We start from the raw sequence: 20,229 nt of genomic DNA, 5'->3' as shown, positions 1-20,229 counted from the left end.
ATTTCTGGGACATAAACAAAGTGAAACAAATGAACAAACCCCCTGCCCCAACTGTTTTTTAAATTCTCATATGGGTTGGTAGGCAGCCAACTAAGATTTATTGTAGGGGTGGGGATATTATTAACTTCTGAGGACCTATTTGCACACCCAGGTACCATGAGACTGCTGCCCCAGAAGCTAAGTGTGGGTAGTAGAAGCAGTGCTATTTTTCTAGAAAAAGAGGTGCCAGAACTCAACAGTGATACCCTCCCTTGTTCTCATATAATAGGAATAGCACCCACCTGAGGGGTGCTGAAATGGAGTTCCAGTGAGTTCCTGCTGGGGGAAAAACCCTGAGGAGAAGTAACCACAGGTCACTGATCATGGATCAAAACAGGCCACAAATTTATTGATCACAGATGTAAGGCTTTGGGATAGTCATTGGGTGTATACAGAATCACCCAGCCTGACTGCTGGCTGATTGTTGCTAGGGGTCAATCCTTGATGAGGATTGCCCTATGACATACATCCTCAAATACATGCAACCCCTCAGGATTGCAGCATTGGAGGAGTGCTATGCCCCTAATTACCTTTCTGGGCACTGGACAAAAGCACCTTCCCTAGGATCCCTTTAGTGGGATATCCTGTTTTCCTGGAGAGGGTGGAATGAGTGGCTTCCATCCTGTCCACACGCCCCCCCCCAACCCTGACTAAGGATCCAGCTCCAACTAAGGTGCTGGCTCCTGTGGCGGCTGGAATTTAAGGCTGGGAAGTGGACCTGAGTGAAGCCTTTGCATTTGACATTCAGTAACACCTGACTAACTTCCATAGAAGTACTTCCTCTGCCACCCAGAAGAACAACTGCTTCTGCCAAATTTACCACAGTGCTATGTAATGATCAGTGATAGCCCGGAAGTATCAAAACAAACACTCCCATGCACACAATAGGGAACTGGCATCTTATGAGCTGGAAAAGTAAAAAGAAAAATTGCTACTCATGAAGATTAAGCAGCTTGCTACTCTGTTTGCACAAGTAATTCGGAACAAGGAGATATTTATACAAATAAGGAAACTGACCTTGAAACTGACCTGAAGGAGCTCCTGATATTCAATCCTTGGACCTGTCTGATAAGGGAGAGGCATTCAAAGGTCCTGCCACCTGGTCACCCATGGTAACTCAATAAACATGAGTGCTGCTACCAAGGTTTTAATAGCAGCAGAATTCTGCTTGAACAATAAAGTTCAGTCCATCTCTAATGAGTGAAGTACTTCAACATCTGTGGCATACTTATTGAAAACTGCAATATTTAAACTTGATGTCCATCCAAGATGCTTCAAGTATTTTCATGCTACAGCAACAAGCATTCTATATTGTGATGTGAAAATTTCACAAAAAATATAGATATCAGCTACCTAGAACTTTGTTTCCCCAACTCAGTGCCCCCCAGATGTTTTAGATTACAACTCCCAACACTTCTGAGCACCAATCTTGTTTGTTGGGGCTAATGGGAGGGCAATGGGTTTGGGATTCCAGGTCAGACTTCCCAGAGTGTAAATATACCTTACATTCTACAAATCCCACGTCATACGGCAATAATCCCAAGGTTACATGCTTCTTAATTGCCACAGATCCTATACTGGCCTAACTCAGATGGTATGATTCATGAGTTAATGAACTGAGTTTATCAGACCCAAAACAAGCACTGTGCTTGCACTCTTTCATCTCTTCTATTGTGCACATCAATGCAATACTTCTAGGACAATGGAGCACATCCTTCCCCTGTTACATTAATTTAGAGTGAGTAGTAGTCACTTGCAAATGTCTGTAGATAAAACATCTCACTTGTCTATCTTGGCAACTGTTCACACCTCCTACAGATGTTGCTATATAGTTCACCTTGTAATAGGCTAAAATTCCTTATTTGTAGTATTTTATTTACAGTAATCAAGATGGCTGAACTCATAACACTATTCTATCCCTAACCTGGGTTCTTTGTTCCTCCATATGTACTCAACCATTCAGACATTTTCCATTAAATGGACACTACATCATGTCCTGTCCCACCTCATATAGCTTGAACCTCGTCCCAAAAGACAACTTGCTACTTCTCTTCAAATCCATCCTCAAAACTACCTGCCTCTTTTGTGAAATCTTTTGCCAAATCCTCTAGTCCTTACTCCCAACTGAAACAAAGCTTGAGTATATGCAACTATATTTGCACATACTCCTCTGCACCCTTACTTCTGCACCCTTTTTGATGATGTTTGGAATGCAAGCTGCCCATCTTTATAAAAACTGACATTTAATAATAATTGTATCTAGTTCCCTACATCACTATGGTCCACATATGACGAAGAAAGACATCTAAACTTAAAGATTCAAAATCAGTTCATACTTGAGTCTGTACCTAAAAATGCCCAGGAATCCCAGGTCATTCACATTTTAATATTTTTCAAATATTAGCTTTGATAGATGTGATTCAAAAGAGGTGCTTGGACCTGAACTGAGGCTACCAGTATCAGTCAGATGCACAAACTGGATTTTTGGGGTTTCTTTGTTTTTTAGGATCAAAGCTTGAGCCTGAATATAATGAATTCCCTGTACATCACCACTAGTATCTATAAAACAGCTCCAATGTTTGTTTGTTTTTTGTTACTATTATTGGGGGAGCAGGGGCATTGTGAGTCACTGAACAGCTAGTGTACTTTCACTGAAGTGACTACAGAACATCCAAAATATTGTTGGTAATTATGTGGGAGGACCCAAGCTATAAATAAGATTTTATTTTCGGAGGAGTCATAGAGAAGATGGGGAAAACAGAATAAAGAATGTATCAGTTCAAACAATTAATGCAAAGGCACTCACAATTGCAGCTTCATACATGTTAGACTCTTCCTGACTACTAATGCAAGCAGTACAGTATGCAAGAGACTATGTAAATGCTGTCGCCTGCATAAGCAAACAGCAAATGTTATCTGCCTGAGGTCAGAAACTGTTCATTTCAAGTCTTATTGCTCATCACAAGGCTCTGAAAAAGCTTCAGTGAATTGCACCAAGGCAGGAGCACTCAATTTTAATAGTCTGTCCTGTAGGTAATGGATTTTCAAAATTGCACTTTGTCACAAAACAGCTGGACAGATGTGAGGGGTGTCTCAACCTCCTCTCATTGTCATCGGTTAGCTCTGATGGTCAGATCACAGATGGACTGCATGCATGATCTAGGCTTAAGCACTCAAGTAATAAAGGAGACTGGTGATAGAATTTAGTGTCCAAGGTCTGTGAGCAGCATCATAAAAGACCTGGAAATTTTTAATTGACACTTTCTCAGTGCAAATTTGTATCAGGCATTCATCTGTATCCATCTGTACCAAGCATTCACTGGCTGCAGAGCTAAATGCAACACTTACATAGAAATAATCACACATAAAATAAGCAATGACATTCTTTATCAATCCGATGGGTTTTTTAGTATCCAAAGTTGCCAATGCCAGCTACAACCAACTTTAAAGTAAATATTTTTGTTACACAAACTATAAGCCAGTAATGCTTTGACTTCGCAAATAAAGAGCATCAATGTAAATGGCTAACAAGCCAATGTTGTTTTTGTCAGCTTGACCAATTCTTAAGGAACTAATCCTACCACAGGCCTAATGGGAGAGGTACCTTCTTGTATCCAAAAACATAATACTGAATACACTGGAACTTGCTTCAAAACAGGGAGCGCTTCTGGAAGACCAGTTTGCTGCTATGACCAAGGCAAAAGGTGCTTTTGCACAACCTGAGTCTGCATCTGTTTCTGGAGAAAACCAATCTTGCCACTGTTGCATCTGCCTTGGTGACATCCAGTTCAGTTTTGCCCGGGGCTGCCTTTGATATGTGCCAAAAAAGTCAGCTGGTACAAAACAGAGCCACACTGCTGACAGGCGCCCACATGTCAGATCACCTAACACCAACATATATTTCAATGGCTCCCAAGCTGTTTCTGGGCCCATTCAAAGTTTTCCTGTTTAATTATGTTTAATTAATTAATCATGTTTAATTATGCTTGGGGCCTGAATCTTCTGAAACAGAAGATTCTGATTTTTCCCTATATGAACTTACCCACACATTTTGCTCATTAAGAAAGGTCTTGGTCAAGATCCCTCTGACCAGATTTACTAGCTATGGCAAGCAGGGTGCACAAAATAATCAATCCAAGCATTCATATTTAACTCGGCTGTGGAACATCTTGTACATGTGCTGTAGATTTTCCTTTGATTGATTAGGACCTCTCTCTCTCTCTCTCTTTTTGACAGCACAGAAATAGCTTCTTTTTTTCATAGTTGGACTAAAACTTATAAGAAAGCCAGATTAATACTGCTTTCTAAGAACCTGCCCAATGCCACTAAGAACCTGTCCAAATTAGAGTTTCCAGAAAAGAAGCTACCGGTGTCTTACTTGTCTAGGATCATATGCTGTAGTTCAGTTTGCTTCACTTCCATCAACTATATTTGCCATGCTAGGTTCTGTGACAATGGTGAATGGAACCAGGAACTCCAGAGCAAATGCATCCTGTTGAACAATGCAAGTTTGCAGACAAAAGTCATTATATGCACACCTGAACGAATATAAATTCACCCAGGCAGGGGAAAGATCACACAAATGAAACCTCTAATAGCTGTGCAATACTCTTTTGTCCACTGCCAACAGCTCACTACCAGAAGAATTTTTTAGAAGTCACATTTAATGGCTTTAAAGCAATATACTTTATCACACCTCTAGCTGAAGTTACTGCTGTTGCTAAACATTAATTTAGCACCAGTGCAGTTGAGAGCAGAGAAACGAGACTGTTCCTTCCCAGAGGGCAACCTTGACCTTCTAAGGATTGTTTTGAAAAATAAGCTACATCTTTCATGCAGTCCATGATTCTATACTTTGCTCCGAATGAGACAAGCTCTGAGAAAGGTGCAGTTGGATTATTATTATAAAGCAATTCATGGAAGTTTAATCAGAGCATGAATTTTAAATTTTACAAATTGCAAAAGCTGAAAACAGCAGCCCACCCAAGCAACCTCTCTCTCTGTCTCTATAATAGAGAAGTAGTTCTTCCATTTCCCACTCTCATAACGCACCACATGTTTAGCAGGTAGTTTGTGTCATATAAGGCAGAGGTAGCCAACTTGGTGCCATCCAGACATTGCAGGCTACAATTCCCATCATTCCCAACCATTCATGCTGCAAGCTAGGGCTGATGTAAACTGTAGTCCACAACATGTGAAGGGACTGTCTACCTTGATTGCAGATGAAAAAAACAATAGAAATCTCATTGAAATATTAAGAACAGTCACATACCCAAGGAAATATAAGTCCATTGTCCCAGTGGTAATGATTCCCTCTTTTTTGAGTTACTGGCCTAATATATGGAAAGCAGGTAGTACAAGGAACCATTCAACCAGCTTCTTCAGACCTGCTTCCATTACTACAGGGATATGCACAGACTCAATCAACACAGAAGACAGGGTTAACCAACACCCCAAATTTAAATGACATCAGGAACATAGGAAGCTGCCTTATACCAAATTAGAACACTGGTCCATGAAGCTCAGCATCATCCACACAGAGTGGCAGTGATTTTCCAGGGCTTTGGGCAGGAGTATCTCTCCTAGGCCTACCTGAAGAATTGTCTCTCCAAGAACAAAGTCTTTCCCAACCCGCCCTAGAGATGCTAGGAACTAAACTTAGGAAACGTAGGGACCATCTATACCACTGAACTACAGCCCAGCTCTGGAATGTGGAAGGGTCCACTTGTGAATGGGGCTCTTCTATAGCTATCCGAGATGGAGCAATAATAAATGAAAAAGGGTGGAAATTATGATGAGGCATGGCATTTTGAAACACTAGTAAAATTTAGGCATTGACAAATGCATTTTAGTTTGCTCGGAACCTCTGGATATAGACCGATCCAAATAAAACACAAAGTTTACTCAAGTGTTAGTCCAACTCATTTCAACAGAATTGCCTTCCATTAACATCTTAAACTGGTTTAAGCCCTGAAAAGGGGACAGGGGGGTGTAACAGAAAGGAAGGAGACTTAGGCTGGATCCTAAACCATGTGACCTTGTAACCCGGCATAAATTAAGCTGGCAAAATGGGTGGTGTAATTCAAACTCTGTTTTTAAAAGGTTTGTTTTCCCTATGCCAGCCTTACGCTGGCTCTGTCAGCATTAGCCCTGCTCCTGAACCGAGTCTGAATTTGGCATGATTTATTATGACTTCTCATACTTAGTATTGCTCCCTTAGGATCATTTCAATCGTCCATATTGGATTTCTGGATCATTACATTGTTTTACCTTGCTAGAGATCAATGCACATGCATTTCAACTTTGAGAGCAGGTTATCAGGTTGCTATCTAATATATTGCTATGGGACTCCACACATCTCCAGGAGCTGAGAAATTCTAGAGGCAGTGCTACCAAGGCTTGCTTTCCTTTGGAAACTGGAGACTTAAACCAAGTGATGCAAAGTTGGTGTATTTACAAATATACAACAGAACATAAGCAGAAACACATGGCACACACACAAGGCGTCAGATCTCCTACCTCACAATGGCTCTCTCAGGCGGAAAAGTGTGTCTAAGCCCCAGCTTACTTTCCAGCTCTCTACTTTGGTTTTTCCCTGTCATACCAAAACTTTTTTGTTTCATTACATGCATCCCTTTTCTAAACTCTGATCATTTTCTCATTCCACATCAATCTCAGAAGATTAGCACATAAAAAGTGGGAACCTACCAGCCATCCTGGGCCATTATGAAATACGGTCTTTAACGGCATGGAACCCTCAAGAGGTCAATCCTCAGACATCTCAGGCTGATATGTTGTGAGCCCCTTTGGGCACAATTTTGTAGGAAAGTAGCATACAAACAAACAGATGACAATGATGATGGAGCTACCACGGGGGGAGGAGGGGAATCACAAAACCTCCCCACCCCATCAGGCTTTTAGTGGGAGTTAAGATTGCTCTGTAAATAAATATATCTATGGAGGGGTTTTTTTTCTTCCTTTCCTTGATTTGTGAGCCACTTTCGAGACCTTTTTTGGCTGAAGAGTGGGATAAAAATGCTTTAAACAAGTCAGATCCCAGACTGTGAAGCAAAACCTGACCACAGTATGGGATCTGATGAAAGATGCTTAAGTGATGGTCCACCTACAATAATCAGGCAGAAATCTTATAATGTGTTGGTAATATGGTAATAAAACAGAGGACATGGTTAACTGGGTGCTGCCCCTACCCCCCGCCCCCTGCCAGTAACCAATTCAAACTCCATTTCATTTTGTTCATGTAATTCTTTCAAATATGAGGCATCAGAAGATTTTCAAAAACTTCTACACATTGTTGTCAGGTCAGTGCCACAGATTAAAGTCAGGTTTTAAAGTATGAGTTCCAAATCAATATCTCTAGCCTTCCCCCATTAAAGAAACAGGATCAAGAAATGGTGATAACTAATGCTTAGCTATAATTCTTAAAGCCAACTTTTATCTGATCTTATGTTGTAACCGCCCTGAGACCTGCGGGTATAGGGCGGCATACAAATTTAATAAATAGTAATAATAATCTGTTCCTATGAGGTGTCTCATAATCAACTGCTTCTGCATAGTAAAAGGACACACCTCCCTCTTGCATTAATGGGCCAATCACTTTGTAATAACACCTGCCTTCTTCAGTCTGTGCTTATCAGATTTCCAGAGAGAAACCTTGCACCTGAAGTTGCTTCCAGCCTTCAGCAATCTGTCTCTCTCCCTGTTTCTGTCCCACACCAAAACTGCTTCTTTTATTATTGCTGACACTCATAAACAGAGTATCTGTCTCAACCAATCTATGCTTCATGCATCTTAGAAAATGAGTTCTGGCCCAGGGAAACCCATTTGTAAGTCATTTCAAAATCTCTCTGTTGGTTTTTCTGCAACAACCTAACTTAACCCTGTGGAATCTTCAAATGGGATGTTTCCAAGCCATGAAATTTCCCAACTACCAGACTTCATCCTACAAAGATCTGGCTCCTGTGAGAGATGGGATTCCCAAGCAACTGTGTCGCTGTGTTCAGATGAAGCATTAAACCATGGCTTAGTGCAGAGGTTGAGAACCTCAGGCCATACGTGACCTGCCAGGTCATTTTGGCCAAGCCACACCTGCCCTACACCTGCCATCATATATGATGCTGGATGTGGGGCAGGTAAAGATGGGGCTTGGCCAAAAGGGACAATGCCTGCAAAGTCCCTTTCATATCGCTTCCCAAGCATCCAATGAGCAGCTGACTGACAGACATCTGGGAAGTACTGTGCACTTTGTAATTCCTGTGCTCATTGCTTTCCAAGCACTACACACAGTGCTTGAAGAGCCCCTTACACAGCTGGATGTCAAGTGTTTAGGAAGCGCTGTGCTTTGAGAGGTATCACTTTTAGAGGTATGATGTCAGATGATTGACTGGTGGGTGACCACACCCACCTGCCAAAGCTGGCTTGCGAGGGCAGGAGAGATATATATCTGGCCAGCTGGGTGAAAGCATTTCCTCACCCCTGGCTTACTGCTACATGAATGAGCTGCACCAAGCCCTTGGCCTTACATGCTCCCTGTTTCCCTTCCCATGCATCAAGGAGCACTTCCACATTTAATTTCAGTTTCCTTTAAAATCAGCTTGTTGTTTCAGTCAAACTGTTGATCATTGTTCACATTTGCATCAAACAACCATGCATATGCTTTGCGCACCTACATACAGCCTTTTTGCTCCTGCTTTTTCACCACATGTACGTCACAAAAGATTTCCAAAACCCACAACTAGCCATTGCTTCCTATTTTTTCTGAGCTGCCAGAATATAACGAATGCCAAGGTTTAAAGTTGGCTTCCAGATCCTGACTCATCTGGAAGCCATTAACCATGGTTTCACCAATCAGACAATACATGAAGCCATGCACAGGTACATTAAGCTCATCTGGACCTCAGCTTATTAAGTCTCAATTTGATTGTGCGAACATGGCCACTAACTACAGCTGGTTTAAACAAGCCAGCATCAGAAATCATGGTTTGAAGCGGATTTGTTTTGAAAGTGACAACAAATAGTGATATTCCATGATCATGTTTAGCTGACTGAAGAACATGTCAAGTTTAATAGAAATTGGAAGTAATAGCTGTCAAATGCTGCCACATGTGCAGAGAGAGACTGTGCAGGTCTAAAGCTCGATAGGACTGTGATTATTCTTTATGATTTATTTATTTATGTATTTATTAAATTTGTAGTTTGACCTTCCTCCCAGAGCAGTCCAAGATCAGTTTATGCAATCAGGTAACTGATCATCCAAACCACAGGTCAGAAGCCGTCCACTACATTTGGCATTTGCTGCTACAATTTATACCAGTTAGTCTCCATTAACCCCTGAAATGAAAACTCTTTTCTCCTAATCAGTTCATAGGAAGTGTTTCTCCATCAACTGAAACATGAGCAGTACCCCCTCCCCCAAAACAACCTATTACTTCCAGCCGTTGCCCTGGAAAATTAGTATTCCTTACTGAATTACAGGCAGTGAGCTACAATGTGTACATTCAACCACACATCACACAGAAGTATATTATAAAAAGAAAACAAAGTTGGCAACCTCATGCTTAAACTACAGAAAGTGCTCTACACAGGCTTCCCATCAGACTGGATTTGAGTGGTGGACATGCATGTATTATACTGCACTGAGAGAAACACACTGACTGTAGATTAGTTAACAGGCCATGTTCAAGGTAGCAGATTATTAACATATAAAAAGCTCTGAATAGCTCAGAAGCAGGTTATCTGTCCCTGTAAGACTAGCAGCTGATACAATTTCTTGTGGCATCATGCTACAGAATATGACCAGGAAACCAGCATTTTCTGCTATTGACTCCAACTTTCAAATGCCCTCCCCCTCTGTTAAAGATGAAGCATCACATCCACTATTTGCTTCAGATGTATTGCAAACATCTTTTCTGCAGGCTTCCCCAAATCACTGGATTTCCCACCACCACCACTGGATTTCTGTGTGGTATTTTAACCTCAACTTTTACTGTAATGCTTTTGTGTTTTTATGTTGATTTGTGCACCACTTAGACATTTCAAAAACGAAATGGTTTAGAAATAAGTTATTATGATTATTTATTTATCTTGGTTAATGCTTTGTCTTTCAGGCCAACATTTCAGAATACAGTCGTACCTTGGTTCTCAAATGCCTTGGTACTCAAACAACTTGGAACCCAAACACTGCAAACCCAGGGTTCCAGTTTACAAACTTTTTTTGGAAGCTGGACGTGTTCCGTTTTGAGTGTTCTGTTCTGAGTGTTACACTGAGGTCTGTTTTTGCTATTTATTTTATGTTTTTGCAGCTCTTTTTGCTTTGTTTTTGTGACTGTGTGGAACCCAATTCAGCTACTGATTGATTGATTGTGTGACTGCAGTACATTGTTTATTGCTTTCATTTTATGGATCAATGGTCTCGTTAGATAGGAAAATTCATGTTAAATGGCTGTTTTAGTGGTTGTTTTTAAAAGTCTGGAATGGATTAATCCATTTTGCATTACTTTCTATAGGAAAGCACGCCTTGGTTTTGGAACGCTTTGGTTTTGTAATGGACTTTCGGAATAGATTAAGTTTGAGAACCAAGGTACCACTGTACTGACACACCCCTTCTTGACAGCAGGCAGAAGTGTATCCCCCCCCCCCCGGGCTCAGCCAGTCTCCCAACAGAGTGACACAAACGTCAGCACCAACCTCCCCTTTATGCCCACTAGAAAGACAGAAGGCACAATGGCCAGTTCCCCACCAGCAGAAATCCTCAACATAGAGTGTTCAGGGAGAGGGGAGGCCCAAGTCAGTCTGTGCTGGATCCCAAGCTGGTCTCCCAGTCATCATGCAACAACATTGGCTACAGATCAGGCCCAATTATTCTGCCATCCCACCAGTGGCAAAGCTTCATGGTCCGGCACCGGGGGTGGAGAGCAGGTGGGGGCGGGGCTGGCATGCGTTCTGGGGGCGGGGCATGCCACCTGCGGGGGTATGGCACCCAGAACGGGGGGGGGCAGTCGCGATGGCACCCTGGGGATCGCACTGCTGGGGGTGGTGCGCTCCCCCCGCACTCCTCTTTCTCCGCCAGTACAGCCCACACCTCCTGCTGGCACCACCATGAGCATCAGGGCTGTGGCTCCGCCTCTCCATGTAGCCCCTCCCACAAGGGGCGTGAGTTAGGATTGCACTCTTATTTTTTTTTTTTTTTTTTTTTAAATAATATTTATTGAAGTTTCCAAAATACAGAAAGAGAAGAAAAGAAATTATGAAGATACATTCAGAACCTTATTTTCAAACATCCACTTTCTGGGACTCCCCCCTTCCCCCACCCCTATCGTATTCCCCTTTCATATTGTTGTTTCCACAAGTTCTGTTTCTGATTTAAAGCACAATTTATATACCCCATTGTTCAAATTTAAATTTATACAAACCTTATGCAACACCCTTGATAAAAAAAAGCAAAAGATCTCTCCCCATAGCCCGCCCCCTTTTCTTTCCACAATGTCCCCCTTTTTTCCCATTAAAGTAAAAGCACACAGAATAAAAGTATAAAAAAAATAAGAAATATATTAGAAAAAAGAAAACCAATTCAGAAAATAGTTGCAAGCCTTTGGATTCTAATTCTCCCTCCCCTTCCCCGGTTTAATTTCCCTTATCCTCCAATCTATGTTTCCAGCCTGGAAGTCTTAAGTCCATCAATCCCATTTTTCCCCCAACTCCTTGCAGAATTATTTCCCATTTTTAGGATTACTTTTTAAAAATTAATTCCTAAATCTTTAAAAATGTCAAATTATAAAATTCCCCCCATTGTTCTTTCAAGGTTATAGTCCAGCTTCCTCTTGTTCCGCTGCTAAAACTTTCTTATTCAGAAGTTTAGTAACTCTACATGGGTTGTTGTTATTCAGGAACAAAAACTTGCGTTCAGTCCCTTCCTTCTTCAGTAAAGTATTCTGTTGTCTCCTTTTAGTCTAAACACCCTGTAGACGAGATTCAGTTTCAGTTTTGCAGCTTTCCCAGGAGATAACCAGTTCTGTGAAATTCCGAAGTGTTGTATTTTTCCCGGCTTACGCCCATCTTTGTAATGTCCCGAAGCTCCTCTAGGGGGGTTGTTGTAACTTTGTTTCCAAAAATCCGATTGTTCTCCGTATTTTCGCCATTTTGTATTCAAGTCTTAACAAATTATATCAAGTTGTAACAAATTTGACCAGCAAGGTCCTTGTAATAAAGTCCTCTTTAAAATTCCGACTTTGACAGCTACTTTGACAGCTGTCAAAATCACCGGCTCTTTTCACCAGGCTCACTCCTCAATCGCCCCGGTTCCCAGGGAGGGGGGTGCATTTTCCTTCTCCTTCAATTCTTCCTCCAGCACAATTCTTGTACTTTCCCATCATGGAATTCTTGATTTTAGCAAAGATACCGTTCTTTTTGGGCCTTGGCTTCCCAATCCTTGTTTTAAAATGTCTACAATAGGGAGGGGGACTGACTTCCTTTTTAGATCCCCCCCCGCTCGTCTCAAATCCAAAAAATTTTTCTTCTTTTAAACCCGATTTCCAATTTACTCACGGGTTGTTGTTAAAAGTCCAAATTCTCAATGGAAGAAGTCAGCGCTCTCCGCCGGATGGCATGCGGCTTCGCTCGGCAGGGGTGGCAGAGGACTCAAAGCACCACGCTTCTCCCCGGCACCCGATCCGTAGCCTTTAAAAAGGCTCCTTCACGAGTCGGGAGGGCGCTAGCGGTGCTAGCCGAGTCTCCAAGTCCACGGCCCCCGTGGCCGTGATTTCTAAGGGTCCCCGCATCGCCGGTGCGGTAAAACCCAGCCCCTGCCGAGCCGGCTCCCTCCGGAGCTCGGAGGGAGTCCGCCATTCGGCGATGGCGCCAACCCGGAAGTCCTAGGATTGCACTCTTAAGCAGCTATGTGCGCCTGCACAAGCAGTAATGAAAGACAACACTAATATTAACACAGCATGCATTACAGGCACTCAGGTGAGCTCCAGCCCTATATGATACCAAAGTCAGTGACTGTGCATTAAAGCTGTCAGAAATGAAGTTGTGATCTTGCTAAGAGAAGTCTCATAATGAGCTCGTAGGAGGATTTGGAAACAGAGAACACAACTGACCCAAGCAACTTCCCCTTCCTCATTTAAGTGCTTGAAACAGATCAACTTTGCTTAGAAATACGGATCCAATGTGAAGAAAGATCTCTAGTGTCAGTCAACAAGAGAGTCCAGGAGTTAAGTATGTTGTACAGTTCAGCAAAGCAATGCTCCCAGAAAGTGTTAAGTCTTTAACAGTGGAACACTAGGAATGCCCATTTAACTCCATTCTCAAGACTAGTGAGGTTCTGGAAATTCTTATGCAACATCTGAACATGTTTTAAAACAACAGCAAGGAGCTGCTGAATGAGAGAGACAGGGAAAAAAAGAACTTGAAACGGGGCTGGAGGGAAATAGCTTTTTGCCAGAGCAATCGAAGGCACCCTAGAAGTTTATACACAACAAAATAAAAGCTGTATTTAAATACGAGAACCCCAAATGTAAAACATAAACTTGTTTTCAAAAATCAATTCTTACTCTCAGTCGCTAAGCTGTAAAATGGGAGGAGCTGTGCCTCGCAGTATGAAGTCAAGCAAGATTAGCTTTGCATGCAGAAAAGGAGAGATACAAGTGAGGGATAACATCTTAAGTTTAAACATTCACAGCTCGAGCGCTTATCGTTCCCTTTCGGAGGCGTCCCCAGCCCCTCTGTCTGAAGCCTTCACTCATCCCGGCCGATAAAAAGAGCGAGAAGTGACTAAATTTCACATGACCGCTAAAAGGAAGGCAGAAGCAGACGGCGGACTCCGCTGCCTGTTGAGCAAGTCGGTGTTGCAACCGAAAGGGAGAAAACCAAGAGAAATACCTTTGCCGCCTTTACTACGATGAAACACCAACAGGAACAACAACAACAGCAACACACTGCCATGTCCCACACAAGAGTGAGCTGTTCCCGGAGGGAGAGGGGCGGCGGGCGGGTAAGAGAGAAGAAAACAGGTCTCGGTTGGGGACAACGGCCCCAGAATCCATGTCAGGCTACAATCCCGGATCGGCAGAGTCACGAAGGAGGAAGAAGCCCCACAGAAGCCAGCGGGACTTGACTGCTAAATAAACACGCCCGGGTCGTAAAAGTCCGCGCTGGGAAGGTTTCGACCGGAGCTGGGCACGCGCTCGCGCGCAGGCGCCGCCGCAATCAGGGGCTGCTTCAAACAGCCGATTTCCAGCGGCTTCCGCGCCACATTCCCCACCAAGAGCTCCCACAGCCCGGCGGCTCGCTGCGTCAGCAGACACGGCGATTCCAACCAGCCAGCCACCCCTTCTCACATCCCCTCGCGCTCGGGTGGCGGGGCAGGGAAGCCGGGAAGCCCGCAAGTTCCCCTCAGACCCTTCCTCTCTCTCTCCTTACCTCACCAGCCCAGGTAACGCCAGTGGTTTCCCCCTCAGAAGCCAAGCGCAACCCGCGTTTCACACACTCACCTGGGCGAGCAAGGGCGGCGGCGGCGGCAGCCACAGCAGCTCCTGCTTTCCCTCAGCCGCCACAGGCTCTTTTTTCCTCCTCTGGCCGCTGTTCTTCGAAGCCAACGCGGCGGCGGCGGTGGCGGCTCTCCCTGCCCTGCCCCTGACACCGGCAACTCCTGCTCGTACGGTACCTTCCGGGGCCCAGGTCGCTCCGGCGCCAGCCCCCTTGCGGCGAGTGTGCCTGTCTGGCGAAAGGCGGCCGGGCGCGCGCACTCTCCCTCCCCGGCGCGCGGGAAGGGGGAGGGCGAGCGCATCACCTAGGCAACAGCTTCCCTCCCTCTTCTCCTCCTGCTCCTCCGCCCTCCCAATTCGTTCCGCCAATCTCCTGGGAGCTCGTGGCAGAAGGGCCAATTAAAAAACGCCCAGGGCCCCGCAAGAGTGCTTTCGCTTTCCTCCTCCGGCTTTGGCCAAAGGGAGGTGGTTGGAATCTCCCTTCGGTTGGTACGAGCCGCCGCAAACAGACGTGCCTCCCTGGCAATGCGGAGTCGGTTGCGCGCGGCGCAGGTTAGCCCGGGAGACGACTCCGAAGACCCTTTGCCGGGGGTGGACGCGTCCTGGACGGGAGGGATCGCTTAGCTTTCGGGTTGTTCCATGGAGGGGAGAGAGGGTGGAGAAGGGAAGAGGTTCGTGTGCGGTGGGCAAGATCAGAAGAGCCTGCTGGATCAGCCCGGTGGCCCATCTAGTCTAGCATCCCGTCCTCAGAGTGCTCGATCAGATGCCGGCGGAAGCCCGCAAGCAGGACCCGAGCGCAAGAGCAGCCAATTGGGTTGGGGAGGCAACTGCGGTCTTGGTTAATTTAACGCCCGCGCAGTCGGATTCCCCGCATTTCTGCTCGGAGTACGTCCCGCTTGTGGTCACTGGGTCTTGTGACTAAGGACGTTTGCACTGGACTGCAATCTTCAACCACGATGCCGCACTCAAACTCCAGCAAAATTTCCAGTCCGGTGGCTGTAGTTGCTTGCAGGGTATTCTTGGTTACTGCTTGATGGGCAACCTTGAGATTCTGCCCTCTTTCGAACGGGTGACCCATCTGTACATTTCTGATGATTTACTTCATTGGGTAGATGTATTTATTTAAAGAACTGTAGCCTTATTGGCTGCTGCTTTACTCGTTCTGCTCATGGTTTTTTGTAATTATTATACTGTTTTTTATTATGTTCTCCATTTGATGGTTTAATTGCTGTATTAGATCACAAAATGTTTTACATGCTGTTCTCCCCCATGAGAACTTTGAGTTAAAATGCGGGTTACACAGTTTCTAAATAAAGAGTGAATTCCATCCCTACCACTCCCACCTCCACAGTTTTAATTCATGTTTAATCAGGAACTGATAAGCCTCAAGCTGTGGGAACAGAGCTAAGAGGTGGTGATTAATCTCAACTGAAGCAGAGGCAGATATCAGCACAGCTATCAAAACAGTACATACAGCACAATCATATACATGTTTTACTCAGAAGTAAATGTTCATTGGGGGCTTGCTCTCTACTACATGTACTTAAGATTGGATCAGTAACTTTTAACAAAGATTCTTGTGCCTTCTTCCAAATTCCAGGATTTTGAAGGATAACCAACCTCATAGTCAATATCCTTAAGTCTAATCAATGCATGAAATCGTTAAGACCACAGAGTAAACTGTCCTGCCAGGTGATCAAGCCTTTGTTTCCCCACCCCTCCACCTGAGAAGCTCAGTGTGAAACCTCTTCCTACTCCAATAAGTTAGAAACTTTCACCACTTTACAGCTGTGCAACTTTGTCTTAATGCTGTATGAAAAAGCACATGACACTGACCTTTTGAGAGTTTGTAAGTAAACCATTTTCAACTTGCCAAATGTGTGGCCCTTTTTTATGCTTTTCTCACGAACCTTCAGAGTCTTTCCCAGAGCACAGATTCAGGCCATCTGGATTGCCCAAGGAGTTTGGGCTGCTTATGAGAAATAGATTCATACAGAGTAGCCCCTTACTTCCAAAGAGCTTTGTTCTTCAGGCAGGCACTTTGGACTTCTGGCAGCTGACTGGAACTGCACCTTTAGGAGCCAGTGCTTCCATAGACTCAATGGCAGCTCACCAATGGGTGACAAGGAGGAATAGGGCAGGAGATGCACCACCACATCTCAGCCCCAAGTAGAGGAAGTGGGTGGATAGTGGCAGTGATGCAGTTCTTTCTTCTCTGACATTACTCTTACAACTGGCTAGTGTTTTCTGCTTGCTACTGCCAGTGGTTGCTTTCTCGCCACCTGCGGCAGGTGGGGCCTCCATCACTGCGCTGGTTGAGGCCCATGAAGAGGCATCTTTGCATCATTCTAACCCCTCCAATATCAATTGGCAAAGATAGGACTGTGAACTACCCTGAGACCCCCAGGTATAGGGCTGTATATAAATTCTATTATTATTATTATTATTATTATTATTATTATTATTATTAATAGGACTACACTCTTAATCTTAACATAGTAATCTTTCAGTTTTAACTTAGGGCTGTCCCAGTTAAGGAATTCTTAGTGAATCATCTGTTTTAACAATTTATTAAATTTACATACAGTACAAGTAAAAACAAGTTTGGAGATGATGCCAATTAACTGGTCAACTACTATACGTACATCAGTTTTGTCTGTAAGACTTTTTCAAAGCCTGATACATTTTCTTGTTGGTTCTGCCTCTCTGTGTTTCTCTCCTTTCCCGTTACTACGTAATGGAAAATGTGAAGCATGTTGGTGTACCCCTTCAGACTTTCCTGGAAAGGCTGGGCCCAGAGCCACGCTGAACTTTGAGAAAGAGATTTAATGCCATTTTCAAGCAGCGACCTAATGGGAACTTTGCGTTGTGTTTTAAGAGAATGTACACTGCCTCAAAAGGAGAAATACTGCAGACTGAGGATGAATGTTAAGAGTTGTCCTACACAGAATGTTTTTACTAGATCAGGGATGTCCAACCAGTAGATCGCAATTTACCGTTGATCTTCCTCCCTCCAATGACAATGGGTAGATCAATGCCAGGTTTTTTTTATACTGGGAGTAGATCACAGTCTCTTGGGAGTTGGACATGCTTGTACTAGATAATACAGACAAGTCTGTATAAATGGGCACAAACCTAGCTTCAGAAACAACAATATTCAGGAACTAGTAGGAGAACATTTCCACTCCCAGAAAACTTGGTTGTGCAACTGATCTTGGGACTCATCTGCACCAAATGGACACTCCAGTTGGACTATCCCTTTCCTCTCTACAGGATCATCTTAACACCAACTACCCCTGGGAAGGGAAGCCTGCGAACATAACATCAAGTTCCTTCTGTCCCAGCCCCCTTCCATACTACAGCAGTGGCAGCTACTACCAATTGCTCTTTGAGAAAGAGCAGGAGAGGCAGACAGGGACAACATCAAACTCCAGCTGGGCTGGGTTTTCTGTCATTTTGCATGTGTCTGTTGTCATCATAAGGAAGTTTGAGGACTTCAATGGAAAGGGGGATACAGCATTAAATAAGGTGCTACATAAATGCGATGGTTTCTATAACCACATATCTGGAACTATGGAATGTCAGTATGACACAATTTTATTAATTGTTGTTGCTACTACAGTGGTACCTCAGGTTAAGTACTTAATTCATTTCGCAGGTCCGTTCTTAACCTGAAACTGTTCTTAACCTGAAGCACCACTTTAGCTAATGGGGCCTCCTGCTGCCGCCGCGCCGCTGGAGCATGATTTCTGTTCTCATCCTGAAGCAAATTTCTTAACCCAAGGTAATATTTCTGGGTTAGCGGAGTCTGTAACCTGAAGCGTATGTAACCCAAGGTACCATTGTATTACATTATTGTTATTTATTTATTAATTTTTCTATCCAACCTCCAACCTCCCGCCTCTCCTTTCCTCCCTCCTTCTCTCCTCCCTCCCTCTCTAAGCAACCCAGGGTGGCAAACCACAAAGTAATAAGCACAATGCAATGGAAACAAAACTTGAGCCAATCACTGCCTCTTAAGCTTACCTACCTCAATGGATTCTTGTGAGGATAAAAAATGTGGAGGGAGGAAACCTTGTATGCCACTCTGAGCTTCTTGGGGAAAAGGTGGAATAGCTATCAAATAATAATAAACATTGTTTTAAAATGAATAAGAATGCATAATGTTATTTAGAACAAAGGTTTTGTGGAATATTATAGGGCAGTGCTGTAGGATGAAAACCTTCCTATTATTGGGGTGGGGGTGGGTTTTGCTCCTTTTATGGGATACTTTTTTTTAATCCAGTGGTTTTGCTTTAATTTACTGTGCTTGAGTCTGTCATTGCTGTATTGTAGCTGATCTGGAATTGTATTGCATTTTTATGGATGGTTTTGAGTGTTGCCAGCCACCATGATGTGCACAAGCACCGAAAGGTCAGGATATAAATTTTAAAAGGAAGCATTGTTTAAATAGCAACACTGGCGAATTGGCCACTGGCAATCCAAAGGAAGATTTATTGTGAAAGCTACTTTTCCTTAGAAAAGCCTATTAGTTTTTCAGTAAATCCTGAACCTTAAATGAATTGGGATTTTTTTAAAACAAAAACAATCCTAAGGCAATTGCCAGTTGCAGCACAAAACCTTTAACAACAACAATCAATGTCTATTTTTAAATCACCAGCAGCCAAATAAAGGAAGGCTGCCAATTTCCTGCTATAGTGAAGTAATTTTTTATTTCTTTAAGTGTGTTTTTAAATTGACTTGAGTAGAAACAGATGATTACTTTGTTCCATAAGTGAGCATAGCTTTGTGTTACTATTTATAAATAGTATTTATAAAAATATTATTTATAAATAATCCAACTGGAGGCTCCAGCATGAAACTACTGAACTGCAATGCATCAAGTAGTTTGATACTATTAATCTGAGTCTGAATGGAGACAATGGTTTCCTGTCCCCCTACAGGTGTTAGTACAATTGATTTAGCAAAGTTGATTAAGCAAGAAATCCTATAGCAAGATGAAAGGGATCCATCAGGTCTCCAGCTGAGCTCTACAGTGGCTTAACTGTCTCATGGTTGGCTCAGCCAGAGATATACCAATGTATCTTCCTGATCTATGCTGAGACCAAGCCTGGTGAATCTTAAACTGGCATAAACCCTGAAAAAGGGGTGCTCTGGGGTGCATTGTGGTGATGGGACCAGAGAGGGGGGACTTAGGCTGGATTCTAAGCCCATTCATCTTATGTCACATGGTGACCTGACATAAACTAAGCTGGAAAAATGGGTGCTGTAACTCAAACACTATTTAGCAGAGGGAAAGCAAGCCTTTAAAATATAGGCTGATGAATGGAATTTGGACCTCAGGTTTAACTTGTTCCTTGCATTATTCCAACTTTTGTGTGTTGAATTCAGGGCTGGTCCACTCACTATGCCATGTGCTCTGTGTCTTATTCAGCTTTTCAAGACCAAAATAAACTCCTCGGTTCTTTCCATTGATAACTAATACCCGACAAAGACACCATAAACACAGAAGAAACTGCTCTGTGCGATATACATCTCTGGGGAAGGGACTCCAAATAACAGTATATTAGATAAGACCATGGGACACGGGTGGCGCTGTGGGTTAAACCACAGAGCCTAGGACTTGCTGATCAGAAGGTCGACAGTTCGAATTCCCATGATGGGGTGAGCTCCCGTTGCTCGGTCCCTG

The 20,229-nt window shown here is 43.5% G+C and overlaps 1 protein-coding gene across 9 annotated transcripts in view; it reads right to left on the bottom strand.

The window, feature by feature from the left end:
• PIK3CB (phosphatidylinositol-4,5-bisphosphate 3-kinase catalytic subunit beta) overlaps positions 1-20,229 on the bottom strand; it is a 103,475-nt gene that overhangs the window by 59,999 nt on the left and 23,247 nt on the right. Inside the window, exon 1 of one of the 9 annotated variants that reach the window (XM_083613731.1) lies at positions 14,547-14,838. The exons of 3 other annotated variants lie outside the window; for them this stretch is intronic. The gene's annotated coding sequence lies outside the window, so the exon portion shown is untranslated. Of the gene's footprint in view, positions 1-13,935; positions 14,265-14,546; positions 14,839-20,229 lie in introns of those variants that run through there. 5 more of the 9 variants (XM_083613729.1, XM_083613738.1, XM_083613730.1 and 2 more) reach the window with 5 other exon arrangements.

The sequence above is a fragment of the Podarcis filfolensis genome (assembly GCF_964270895.1).
Source record: "Podarcis filfolensis genome assembly, chromosome: 5".
NCBI lineage: Eukaryota > Metazoa > Chordata > Lepidosauria > Squamata > Lacertidae > Podarcis > Podarcis filfolensis.
The sequence above is the reverse complement of the archived record's forward strand: the minus strand, read 5'-3'. Positions and strand labels throughout refer to the sequence as shown.